Genomic DNA, 12,458 nt, shown 5'->3' with positions numbered 1-12,458 from the left:
TATCTAAATGGCGTCAAATTGGGAAAAGGGGAGGTACAACGGGATCTGTGGGTGCTTGTACATCAGTCTATGAAAGTAAGCATGCAGGTACAGCAAGCAGTGAAGAAAGCGAATGGCATGCTGGTCTTTATAACACAAGGAATTGAATATAGGAGCAAAGAGGTCCTTCTGCAGTTGTACAGAGCCCTAGTGAGACCACACCTGGAGTATTGTGTACAGTTTTGGTCCCCTAATTTAAGGAAGGACATTCTTGCTATTGAGGGAGTGCAGCGTAGGTTTACAAGGTTAAATCCCGGGATGGCGGGGCTGTCATATGCTGAGAGAACGGAGCAGCTGGACTTGTACACTCTGGAGTTTAGAAGGATGAGAGGAAATCTCATTGAAACATATAAGATTGTTAAGGGTTTGGACATGCTAGAGGCAGGAAACATGTTCCCGATGTTGGGGGAGTCCAGAACCAGGGAAGACAGTTTAAGAATAAGGAATAAGCCATTTAGAACGGGGATGTGGAAACATTTTTTCTCACAGAGAGTGGTTAGTCTGTGGAATTCTATGCCTCAGAGGGCGGTGGAGGCGGGTTCAAGAGAGAGCTAGATAGGGCTCTTAAAAATAGCGGAGTCAGGGGATATGGGGATAAGGCAGGAACGGGGCACTGATTGGGGATGATCAGCCATGATCACATTTAATGGCGTGCTGGCTCGAAGGGCCGAATGGCCTACTCCTGCATCTATTGTCTATTGTCAGCACCCTACCCCCAATACCATGTGCTCTAATTTTACCCACCAATCTCCTGTGTGGGACCTTATCAAATGCTTTCTGAAAGTCCAGGTACAGTACATCTACTGGCTCTCCCTTGTCCATTTTCGTAGTTACATCCTCAAAAAATTCCAGATCGGTCAAGCATTATTTCCCCTACGTAAATCCATGCTGACTCGGACCGATCCTGCTACTGCTATCCAAATGTGCCGCTATTATAATTGACTCCAGCATCTTCCCCACCACAGATGTCAGGCTAACTGGTCAATAATTCCCTTTTCTCTCTCCCACCTTTCTTAAAAAGTGGGATAACACTAGCTACCCTCCATTCCACAGGTACTGATCCTGAATCAAAAGAACATTGGAAAACAATCACCAATGTGCCTACACTTTCTGGAGCCACTTCCATAAGTACCCTGGAATGCAGACCATCAGGCCCTGGGGATTTATCTGCCTTCAGTCCTATCAGTCTACCCAACACCATTTCCTGTCTAATGGAATTTCCTTCAGTTCCTCCATCACCCCAGATCCTCTGGCCATTAGTACACCAGGGAGATTGTTAGTGTCCTCCTTAGTGAAGACGGATCCAAAGTACCTGTTCAACTCATCTGCCAGTTCCTTGCCAGTTCCCCATAAATAATTTCACCCTTTTCAGTCTTCAAGGGTCCAACTTTGGTCTCAACTAATGTTTTCCTCTTCATATACCTAAAGAAGCTTTTATTATCCTCCTTTATATTCTTGGCAAGTTTACCTTCATACCTCATCTTTTCTCCCCGTGTTGCCTTTTTATTTATCTTCTGTTGCTCTTTTAAAGTTGCCCAAACCTCTGGCTTCCCCCTCATCTTTGCTATGTTATTCTGCTTCTGCTTTATATTAATACTGTCCCTGACTTCCCTTGTCAGCCACAATCTCGCCCTTTACTCCCCTTGGAATCTTCCTTCCTCTTTGGAATGAACTGATCCTGCACCTTCTGTATTGTTCCCAGAAACACCTGCCATTGTTGCTCCACTGTCATCCCTGCTAGGGTATCTTTCCAGTCAACTTTGGCCAGCTCCTCCCTCATGGCTCCAAAGTTCCCTTTGCTCAACTATAATACTGATTTATCCTACTCCCTCTCAAATTGTAGCTTAAAATGTATCATACTATGGTAACTACCTCCTAAGGGCTCCTTTACCTCATGCTCCCTTATCAAATCCGGTTCATTACACAACACTAAATCCAGAATTGCCTTCTTACTGGTAGGCTCAGTACAAACTGCTCTAAAAATCCATCACCGAGGCACTCCACAAACTCCCTTTCTTGAGGTCCAGTACCAACCTGATTTTCCCTGCATGTCTACCTGCATGTTGATATCTCCCATTACCTTTACGACATGCCAATTTTAACTCTTGATTCACTTGCACCCGGTATCCAGACTACTGTTTGGGGGCCTGTAGATGTCCCATTAGGGTCTTTTTACAATTACAATGTTTTAGTTCTATTCATACTGACTCCACATCTCCTGTTTCAATTTCACCCCTTCACTGAATTTCATTCCTCACCAATAGAGCTACCCACCCCCTCTGCCCACCTGTCTGTTTTTTCGATAGGAATGGTTAATTCCTATCGAAAGGTTAATTCCCATGATGGTGGGACTGTCATATGCTGAGAGAATGGAGCAGCTGGGATTGTACACTCTGGAGTTTAGAAGGATGAGAGGGTATCTCATTGAAATATTAGATTGTTAAAGGTTTGGACACGCTAGAGGCAGGAAACATGTTCCCGATGTTGGGGGAGTCCAGAACCAGGGGGCCACAGTTTAAGAATAAGGGGTAAGTCATTTGGAAAGGAGATGAGGAAGCACTTTTCCACATAGAGAGTTGTGAGTCTGTGGAATTCTCTGCCTCGGAGGGCATTGGAGGCCGGTTCTCTGGATACTTTCAAGAGAGAGCTAGATAGGGCTCTTAAAATAGCGGAGTCAGGGGATATGGGCAGAAGGCAGGAACGGGGTATTGATTGGGGATGATCAGCCATAATCACATTGAATGGCAGTGCTGGCTCGAAGGGCCAAATGGCCTACTCCTGCACCCATTGTCTATTGTCTATTGTCTATTGACGTATACCCTTGAATATTCAATTACCAGCACTGGCCCTCTTGCTGCCATGTCTCTGTAATGCTCACAACATCATACTTGCCAATTTCTAACTGAGCCTGAAGCTCGTCCATTTTATTTCTTATTCTTCGCGCATTCATATACAACACTTTGACTTCGGTATTCACCTCTCCTCTCACACCGGTCACTATTGGCCCTGACCTTATTCTCTTATCCCTTCTCGAACTTTTCTTCCCATTAATTCGGGAGTCTTTTGTTTCTTTTCCTGTACTCGCTTCCCCTTTAACTCCATCTTTATACTCCCAGTTTGTCAATCCCTCCCCCCCCATTATTTACTTTAAACCCACACGTGTAGCTCTAGCAAACCTGCCTGCCAGAACGTTGCCCCCCCTCCAGTTAAGGTGTAACCCGTCCCTTTTGTACAGGTCACCTCTACCCCAGAAGAGACCCCAGTGGTCTATAAAGCTAAATCCTTGCTCCCTGCACCTGCCCCCCAGCCACACATTCAGATATCTTATTTCCCTGTTCCTGCCCGAACCAGGTAGGTCAAGGCGGACTGAGCGGATGTGTTCAGTGAAACGATCGGTGAGCCTGCGCTTGGTCTCGTCGATGTACACCTGGAACAGCAGATACAGTAGATGGGTTGGAGGAGTTGCAAGTGAACCTCTGCCTCACCTGAAAAGACTATAGGGGGCCTTGGATGGAGTCGAGGCGGTAGGTAAAGAGACAGATGTTGCATCTCATATGTTGCTGGGGAAAGCACCTGGGGAGAGGATGGTTTGGGTGGGAAGGGATGAGGTGACCAGGGAGTTGCAGTCTCTGTGGAAAGCAGCAAGGGGAAGATGGGAAGATGTGGCCAGTAGTGGGATCCCGTTGGAGGTGGCAAAAGTGTTGATAAAGTTGGGAAGATATGTTACAGTCATACAAGGCAATAGTGAGGCTACATATGGAGTATCGTGTTCATTTTTGGTCGCACTGCAAAAGGAAGGATGTCATTAAATTGGAAAGAGTGCAGAGAAGATTTATAAGGTTGGTGCCAAGGTTTAAGGTGTTCAGGTATAGAGAGGTTGGACAGACTAGGACTTTATGCCTTGGAGGACAGAATACTGAGGGTGATCTAGAGGTGTGGAAGATCATAGGAATAGATAGGGTGAATGTACAGTCTTTAATCCAGAGTACGGGAATGACGACCCAGAGGACATAGGCTTAAAGTGAGAGGGGAAAGACTTAATCAGAACCTGAGGGGCAATGTTGCACACAGAAGGTGGTGGGCATGGAACAAGCTGCCATAGGAGGTAGGTGAGGCATGTACTATAATAACATCTAAAAGATATTTGGACAGGTGCATGAATAGGAAGGATTTAGAGGGATATGGACCAAATGAGGGCAGATGGGACCAGTGTGGAATGGGCATCTTGGTCAGAATGGGCATTCTGGACTTAATGGCCTGTTCCATGCTGTATCGCTCTGTGACTCTAAATACTCAGCAGGTCCTACATCATCTATGGAAGAAATAACAGTGTCTTAGAGTCATACAGCAAAGAAACAGGCTCTTTGGCCCAACTCATTCACATCGACCAATGTGTCCTTGCTGACCAAGATGTAACATTTCAGGTGGTGACAGCAATGGCTGAGAATGGCATTGATTCCCTGAAGTTTATTACTACCAGCATCCCCTTCCTTCTCACCACCATCTGTAGTTAAACCCGTAGAATGAACAGATTTAATTTGCATAAACTGTCAAAGCCTAAAACTTCTCTGTTAAATCAGCTGTGACACAGCTCAATGTGTAATTAGCCCCAAGGCTGAGATTCAGAATCCATTAGAACATAAGTGTATTTGTAAAGTTGATCAAATTTCCAGAATGTTTTCTGAAGCCAACTGAATTTTAACTTGAACTCTTAAGAATTCCTGAAGGGTATACTGTTTTGCGGAAGCTGTTTTCCTGCAGATAAGAAAGGAGTCACAGCTAGCTATAACACAGCAAAGAGTAGCCGGAAGCCAGAGGATGGGGACATTTTCATAGGACAACAAAAGGAAACAAAACGGGCAATAGGGGCTGAAAAGATGAAGTACGAGGGGAAGCTGGCCAGGAATATGAAGAAGGACAGTAAAAGCTTCTTTAGATATGTTCGGGGAAAAAGAGTAGCAAAGGCAAATGTGGGTCCCTTGAAGGCAGACACGGGTGAAATTATTATGGGGAACAAGGAAATGGCAGAAGAGTTGAACAGGTACTTCGGATCTGTCTTCACGAAAGAAGACACAAACAATCTCCCAGAAGTACTGGAGGACAGAGGATCTAAGGGGGTTGAGGAACGAAAATAAATTTTCATTAGGCAAAAAATAGTATTGGGTAGGCTAATGGGGACTGAAGGATGATAAATCCCCTGGGCCTGATGATCTGCAACCCAGGGCCCTCAGGGAGGTGGCTCTAGAAATAGTGGATGCATTGGTGATCATTTTCCAATGATCAATAGATTCAGGATCAGTTCCGGTGGATTGGAGAATAGTTAATGTTATCCCACTTTTCAAGAAAGGAGCAAGAGAGATAACGGGGAATTACAAACCAGTTAGCCTGACTTTGGTGGTGGGAAAGATGCTGGAGTCAATTATTAAAGAGGTAATAATGGGGCATTTGGATAGCAGTAAAAGGATTAGTCCTAGTCAGCATGGATTTATGACAGGAAAATCATGCTTGACTAATCTTCTGGAATTCTTTGAGGATGTGACAAGTAAAATGGATGAAGGGGAGCCAGTGTAGTGTAGTGTATCTAGAATTTCTAAATGTAGTGTATCTAGAATTTCAGAAAGCCTTTGATAAGGTCTCGCACGGGAGACTGGTGACTAAAATTTGAGCACATTGTATTGGGGGTAGGGTGTTGACGTGGATAGAAAATTGGTTGGCAGACCGGAAGCAATGAGCAGGAGTGAATGGGTCCTTTCAGAATGGCAGGCAGTGGCGAGTGGAGTGCCGCAAGGCTCGGCATTGGGGCCGCAACTGTTTACCATATATATTAATGATTTGGAAGAGGGAATTAAGAGCAACACCAGCAGGTTTGCGGATGACACAAAGCTGGGTGGCAGTGTGAACTGTGAAGAGGATGTTAGGAGGTTGCAGGGGGGCCTGGACAGGTTGAGTGAGTGGGCAGATGTGTGGCAGATGCAGTATAATATAGATAAATGTGAGGTTATCCACTTTGGTGCCAAAAACAAGGGGGCAGATTATTATCTCAATGGGGTTAGGTTAGGTAAGGGGAGGTGCAGCGAGACCTGGGTGTCCTTGTATACCAGTCACAGAAAGTTGGCATGCAGGTACAGCAGGCAGTGAAGAAAGCTAATGGAATGTTGGCCTTCATAACAAGAGTATTTCAGTTTAGGAGTAGAGGTTCTTCTGCAGTTGTATAGGGCTCTGGTAAGACCACATCTGGAGTATTGTGTACAGTTTTGGTCTCCTAATTTGAGGAAGGACATCCTTGTGATTGAGGCAGTGCAGCGTAGGTTCATGAGATATCTTCTCCCTCTCCCCCCCCCCCACCCTACATCAATCTGAAGAAGGGTTTCGGACCGAAACGGTGCCTATTTCCTTCGCTCCATAGATGCTGCTGCACCCGCTGAGTTTCTCACTTTTGTCCAGCACCTGCTGTTCCTTCTTAAACATTCATGAGATTGATCCCTGGGATGGCAGGACTGTCATATGAGGAAAGATTGAAAAGACTAGGCTTGTATTCACTGGAGTTTAGAAGGATGAGGGAGATCTTATAGAAACATATAAAATTATAAAAGGACTGGACAAGCTAGGTGCAGGTAAAATGTTCCCAATGTTGGGCGAGTCCATAACCAGGGGCCACAGTCCTTAGAATAAAGGGGAGGCCATTTAAGACTGAGGTGAGAAAAAACTTTTTCACCCAGAGTTGTGAATTTGTGGAATTCCCTGCCACAGAGGGCAGTGGAGGTCAAATCACTGGATGGAATTAAGAGAGAGTTAGATAGAGCTCTAGGGGTTAGTGGAATCAAGGGATGTGGGAAGAAGGCAGGCACAGGTTATTGATTGGAGACGATCAGCCATGATCTCGAAGGGCCAAATGGCCTTCTCCTGCACCTATTTTCTATGTTTCTAGCTGATATAACCATATAACAATTACAGTACGGAAACAGGCCATCTTGCCCTTCTAGTCCGTGCCGAACACGTATTCTCCCCTAGTCCGATATACCTGCGCTCAGACCATAACCCTCCATTCCTTTCCCGTCCATATAACTATCCAATTTATTTTTAAATAATAAAAACGAATCTGTCTCCACCACCTTCACTGGAAGCTCATTCCACACAGCCACCACTCTCTGAGTAATGAGGTTCCCCCTCATGTTACCCCTAAACTTCTGTCCCTTAATTCTCAAGTCATGTCCCCTTGTTTGAATCTTTCCTACTCTCAGTGGGAAAAGCTTATCCACGTCAACTCTGTCTATCTCTCTCATCATTTTAAAGACCTCTATCAAGTCCCCCTTAACCTTCTGCACTCCAAAGAATAAAGCCCTAACTTGTTCAACCTTTCTCTGTAACTTAGTTGCTGAAACCCAGGCAACATTCTAGTAAATCTCCTCTGTACTCTCTCTATTTTGTTGACATCCTTCCTATAATTAGGCAACCAAAATTGTACACCATACTCCAGAATTGGCCTCACCAATGCCTTGTACTGATCTTGGGATATTCCTGTAGGAACAAAGGACAGAGCAATTTTCCCTTGTTCTAGTGAACAAGATTCAGAAGGCCACCATGGCAGGCTCCTTCCAAAAGCTGCGGAGAAGCTGGGGTGTCGCTGGCCGGAGCCTTGTCCGGGGCTCGCGGGCGGGGTTGGAGCCTCCTGGGTCGGTGGAGCCTCAGGGGTTGGAGGCGGAGCCTCGTAGGTCTGAACTCAAGCCTCACGGGTCTGTGGAGCCTCGGGGGTCAGAACTCGGGCCTCGCTGGTTAGTGCTCAGGCCTCGCAGGTCAGTGGTGTGCCTCGTGGGTCGATGGAGTATTGTGGATCAGAACTCTGGCCTCGCCGGTTAATGGAGCCTCGGGTCGGAGTTCACGCCTCACGGATCGTGGAGCCTCGTGCATTAATGGATCCTCACGGGTCAGAACTTTGGCCTCGCGGGCCGGTGGAGCCTCGGGTCGGAGCTCAGGCCTCGCGGTTTCGGCGGCGGAGCCTTGCTGGGGTCGATGGAGCCTGGCAGAGCCCGTGGGGGGGTTGGGGGTTTGGGTTGATGGAGTCCGTGGCCGCCACCTAGGTCGGTGATATGGAGCCGTCAGGAGGGGACCCGGCGGAGATAGTGGAGAGATCGGTGCGGCGGTCGTTGAGGGCGCCGACCGATTGATGAGGACGGACCACGTGGGAGTGAGGATGCCGCTGCCGGGGGGAGGAACAAAGGAGGACCCAGCGTTGGGGGACTGCTGTGAGGTGGGAGAGAACAAAGGTGGACCTGGAGCGAGATTCTTTGTAACTTTGTCTTCCCCTAATTTGGACAAGAGCCTCTGTGCGTTTACTCGATCTGTTCCTCTCGCGATTTTGTACATGTCCAAATCAGTCCTCATCCTCATGCGCTCCAAGGAATAGAGTCCTCACTTACTCAACCGCTCCCTATAGCGCAGGCCCTTGAGTCCTGACAACATCCTTGTAAATCTTCTCGGCACACTTTCCAGTTTGACATCTTTCCTATACCATGGTGCCCAAACGGAACACATTACTCTAAATGTGGCCTTACCAATGTCTTACATAACTGCGACATAACCTCCTAATCTCTATACTCAATACCCTGACTGATGAAGGCCAAAGTGCCAAAAGCAGTTTTGACCACCCTATCTAGCTGTGACGCCACTTTCAAGGAAAGTATTTTATTATCCTTTGTTGTTATGAAACTGAGCTCATTCACGCTATTGTTTATTTAATGATTAATTTGCAAGACTTTAATAACACATTATTTCCCTTTTTATTCTTTTTATAATCTTTAGGCTTTTTTAAATGATTACTTGAGTTATCTTTTACTTTTTTTGATTCCTTTGTATTGACCATACAGTGACCTTAAACTTTCATCCTGGACTCTCCATAAAAAAATATCTAGTTTAAAATGAAATGCTATTGTCCATTGAGTAATTGTATTTAAATAATATTATTATTGAATTAATCTTGACTACTGAATAATTTGTGTGATATATGACAAGTAATGAAAACAAACTGAACTGCGGTGTAATAAAATTGTGCTTCCAAATCCATTTGTTATTGCTGTGTAATAAGCTTTTGTAAGTGACATCGTTCATTAAGGACGTGCAATAGAAAAACAGCTTGTGGTTGCAAAAGTAGCAATGCAACAAATATTACAGAGGTTGATTTATATGTGTATATTCAAACTAAATAGGAAAGTAATTGTTTGAAGGAAAGTTCTTTTTTTTCTAATGAATTATAGATGAACTTGAGCCTAACATTTCCAAATTTGCTGTAGGTAATCTAACACTGTATAATTTAACAATGCAGGGAGCGCTTGCTAACTATAGTATAATGTTAATGTAAAATTTGTTCACCCAGTAGATGTAGCAAATAAAGGACTTGCTTAAAGACCTTTTAATCTGGAAGAATGAACGTATAACCTGGAGAAAATTAGTTCAGAATCAGATTCCACCTTGATATTTTTAGTATTTGTATTTTTTTTTAATATACGTAATAAAAATAAGTAGTTATAGCAAAATTGCGATATTAGCCAGTTAGCAGGTCAAGAAAGTACACAAGACCAACACCTCTACTTCCTTAGACGGCTTAGAAAGTTTGGAATGTCCGCAACAGCCATCAACAAATTCTATGGATTTGCTGTAGAAAGCATTCTATTGGAACATATCACAACATGGTTTGGAAATTGCTCCATCCAAGACCGCAAGACCAGTGTTGTGGACGTAACCCAGATCATCCCACAAACGAACCTCCCTCCCAAAGCATCTACATTTCACAATGCTGTGGCAAGGCCACCAGCATAATCAAGGACCAGTCCCACTCCCTCTTCTCCCCACTATTTCATTCTCCATCCGGGGAAAAAGGTTCTACTATCTACCCTATTATACTTCATATAATTTTACATACTTTTATCAGATCTCCCTGCAACCTTTGGCATTGCAAGAGTATCCATCCTCTACATGTGGTTAATACCCCCTAATTCAGGTATTATTCTGGTAAACCGTCTCTGCACCCTTTCCAAAGGCTCCCATGCTTTCCTGTATTGAGGGTGGACTTCTTCTGGGTGCTTTGGTTTTCCTCCCACATTCCAAATACGTGCGAGTTTATAGGTTAATTGAGTCCTGTAAAATTGCCCCTAATGTGTAGGACCTGCATGAGAAAATGGGAGAACATAGAATGGGTGATCGACGGTCAGAGTGGACTCGGTGGCAAAGAGCGTGTTTACATGCTATATCTTTAAAACTAAAATTAAACTAAATTTAGATCAAATATATTGAGCAGGGTTGGGAACTATTTAGTATCAGAGAGGATCTGCAGGATTCAGAAACTCATTCCTGTTCAACCACAAACATTAAGACTTTAGTACCACTAACATCATGAATAAATTGACCTGGTTATTCCCTTTTCTACCTTCTGGGAGAAAATACAGGAGCTTGACAGCTCAGATGTCCAGACTTTAGTACAGTATCTTACTCGATATCTGACTCCTGAACCAGTTACCTGGGACTGGGACAGTATTCCTTGGAGCGCATGACGATGAGGGACGATCTATGGAGCGAAGGAAATAGGCAACGTTTCGGGTCGAAACCCTTCTTCAGACTGATGTAGGATCGGGGGGCGGGAAGAAGAAAGGAAGAGGAGGAGCCAGAGGGTTGAGGGAGAGCTGAGAACGGGAGGAGACAATAAGGCCTACTGGAAATTGGAGTTTAATGTGTAGATTGCACATATTCAGGGTCTTGGTGAGACTGCACCTGGAGTATTGCGTACAGTTTTGGTCTCCAAATCTGAGGAAGGACATTATTGCCATGGAGGGAGTGCAGAGAAGGTTCACCAGACTGATTCCTGGGATGTCAGGACTTTCATATGAGGAAAGACTGGATAGACTCGGCTTGTACTCGCTAGAATTTAGGAGATTGAGGGGGGATCTTATAGAAACATACAAAATTCTTTAGGGGTTGGACAGGCTAGATGCAGGAAGATTGTTCCCAATGTTGGGGAAGTCCAGGACAAGGGGTCACAGCTTAAGGATAGAGGGGAAATCCTTTAGGACCGAGATGAGAAAAACATTTATCACACAGAGAGTGGTGAATCTCTGGAACTCTCTGCCACCGAAGGTAGTTGAGGCCAGTTCATTGGCTATATTTAAGAGGGAGTTAGATGTGGCCCTTGTGGCTAAGGGGACCAGGGGGTATGGAGAGAAGGTAGGTATGGGATACTGAGTTGGATGATCAGCCATGATCATATTGAATGGCGGTGCAGGCTCGAAGGGTCGACTGGCCTCCTCCTGCACCTATGTTCTATGTTTCTATATTCCTGAGACCTGAATGTTTCTTCCAGGTGCTCTAGTTTCTTCCCAAAAGGCATATAGGTTGGTGGGTTAATTTTTTGTTTAGTTTAGAGATACAGCACGGAAACAGGCCCTTCCGCCCACCAAGTCTGCGCCAACCAGCGATCATCCTGCGCACTAACATTATCCTACACACACTAGGGGCGATTTACAATTATACCAAGCCAATTAACCTATAAACCTGTACGTCTTTGGAGTGTGGGAGGAAACTGGAGCACCTGGAGAAAACCCATGCAGGTCACAGAGAGAATGACCAAACTCTGTACAAACAGCTTCCATGGTCAGGATCAAACCTGGGTATCTGGAGCTGTAAGGCAGCAACTCTACCGCTGTGCCACCTATTAACTGCTAGAAATTACGCCTAATATTTAGGTGAATGATAGAATCTGAGGGAGTTGATAAGAATGTAGGTTGACCACCAAAGGGATTTACATAAGGCCTGTGTAAAATGTTAAGTGCTCATCTGGATATTTAGAGAGAAACCGAGGGGAAAAAAACAGAAGCTGGTCCTTTGGGCCGTGAAATCAGTGCAGACGATCAACCAGATTTGATGAGGCAAAGGTCTTGCTTTCATGCTGTTTCTAGGTTTTACTCTAAATATCTAGATGAGCACTTGACTGCCAAGACATGTAAAGCCATGTCTTCCGTTCTTTTTCGCGCGCCTGCGCGCCCCCCCTTCCCCCCCGACATCAGTCTGAAGAAGGGCCTCAACCCGAAACATTCTCTACTGCTTTTCTACATAGATGCCGCCTCACCCGCTGAGTTTCGCCAGCATTTTGTCTGGTAAAGCCATGACCTGGTGCTGGTAAATGGATTTGTGCAGATGGTTAGTTGATGGTCAGCATGGATAAGCGATTCGACGGAGTTATTTATATACTGTGTGATGCTATGCCCAGTATATGAAGTGTTTCGCAAAATATTACGATCAACATAAAATTAACTTGCACATTGTTTCTAAAGCAAACAGCATTACATAAGTGGAACTAAATTGGAAGATCGTGTAAAATGGAAATATACAGTACTGTTTTGTAGAGTCTGCATCTTTCATTTGTGGCCATATGG

General features: G+C 44.9%; 1 protein-coding gene across 2 annotated transcripts in view; it reads left to right on the top strand.

Annotated features, from left to right (window-relative positions):
* ccdc142 (coiled-coil domain containing 142) overlaps window positions 1–12,458 on the top strand; it is a 363,715-nt gene that overhangs the window by 319,183 nt on the left and 32,074 nt on the right. The window lies entirely within an intron of this gene.

Source organism: Leucoraja erinacea, chromosome 1, assembly GCF_028641065.1.
Source record: "Leucoraja erinacea ecotype New England chromosome 1, Leri_hhj_1, whole genome shotgun sequence".
Taxonomy (NCBI): domain Eukaryota; kingdom Metazoa; phylum Chordata; class Chondrichthyes; order Rajiformes; family Rajidae; genus Leucoraja; species Leucoraja erinaceus.
Note: the sequence above shows the minus strand (reverse complement) of the source record. Positions and strands in the feature narration are given on the sequence as shown.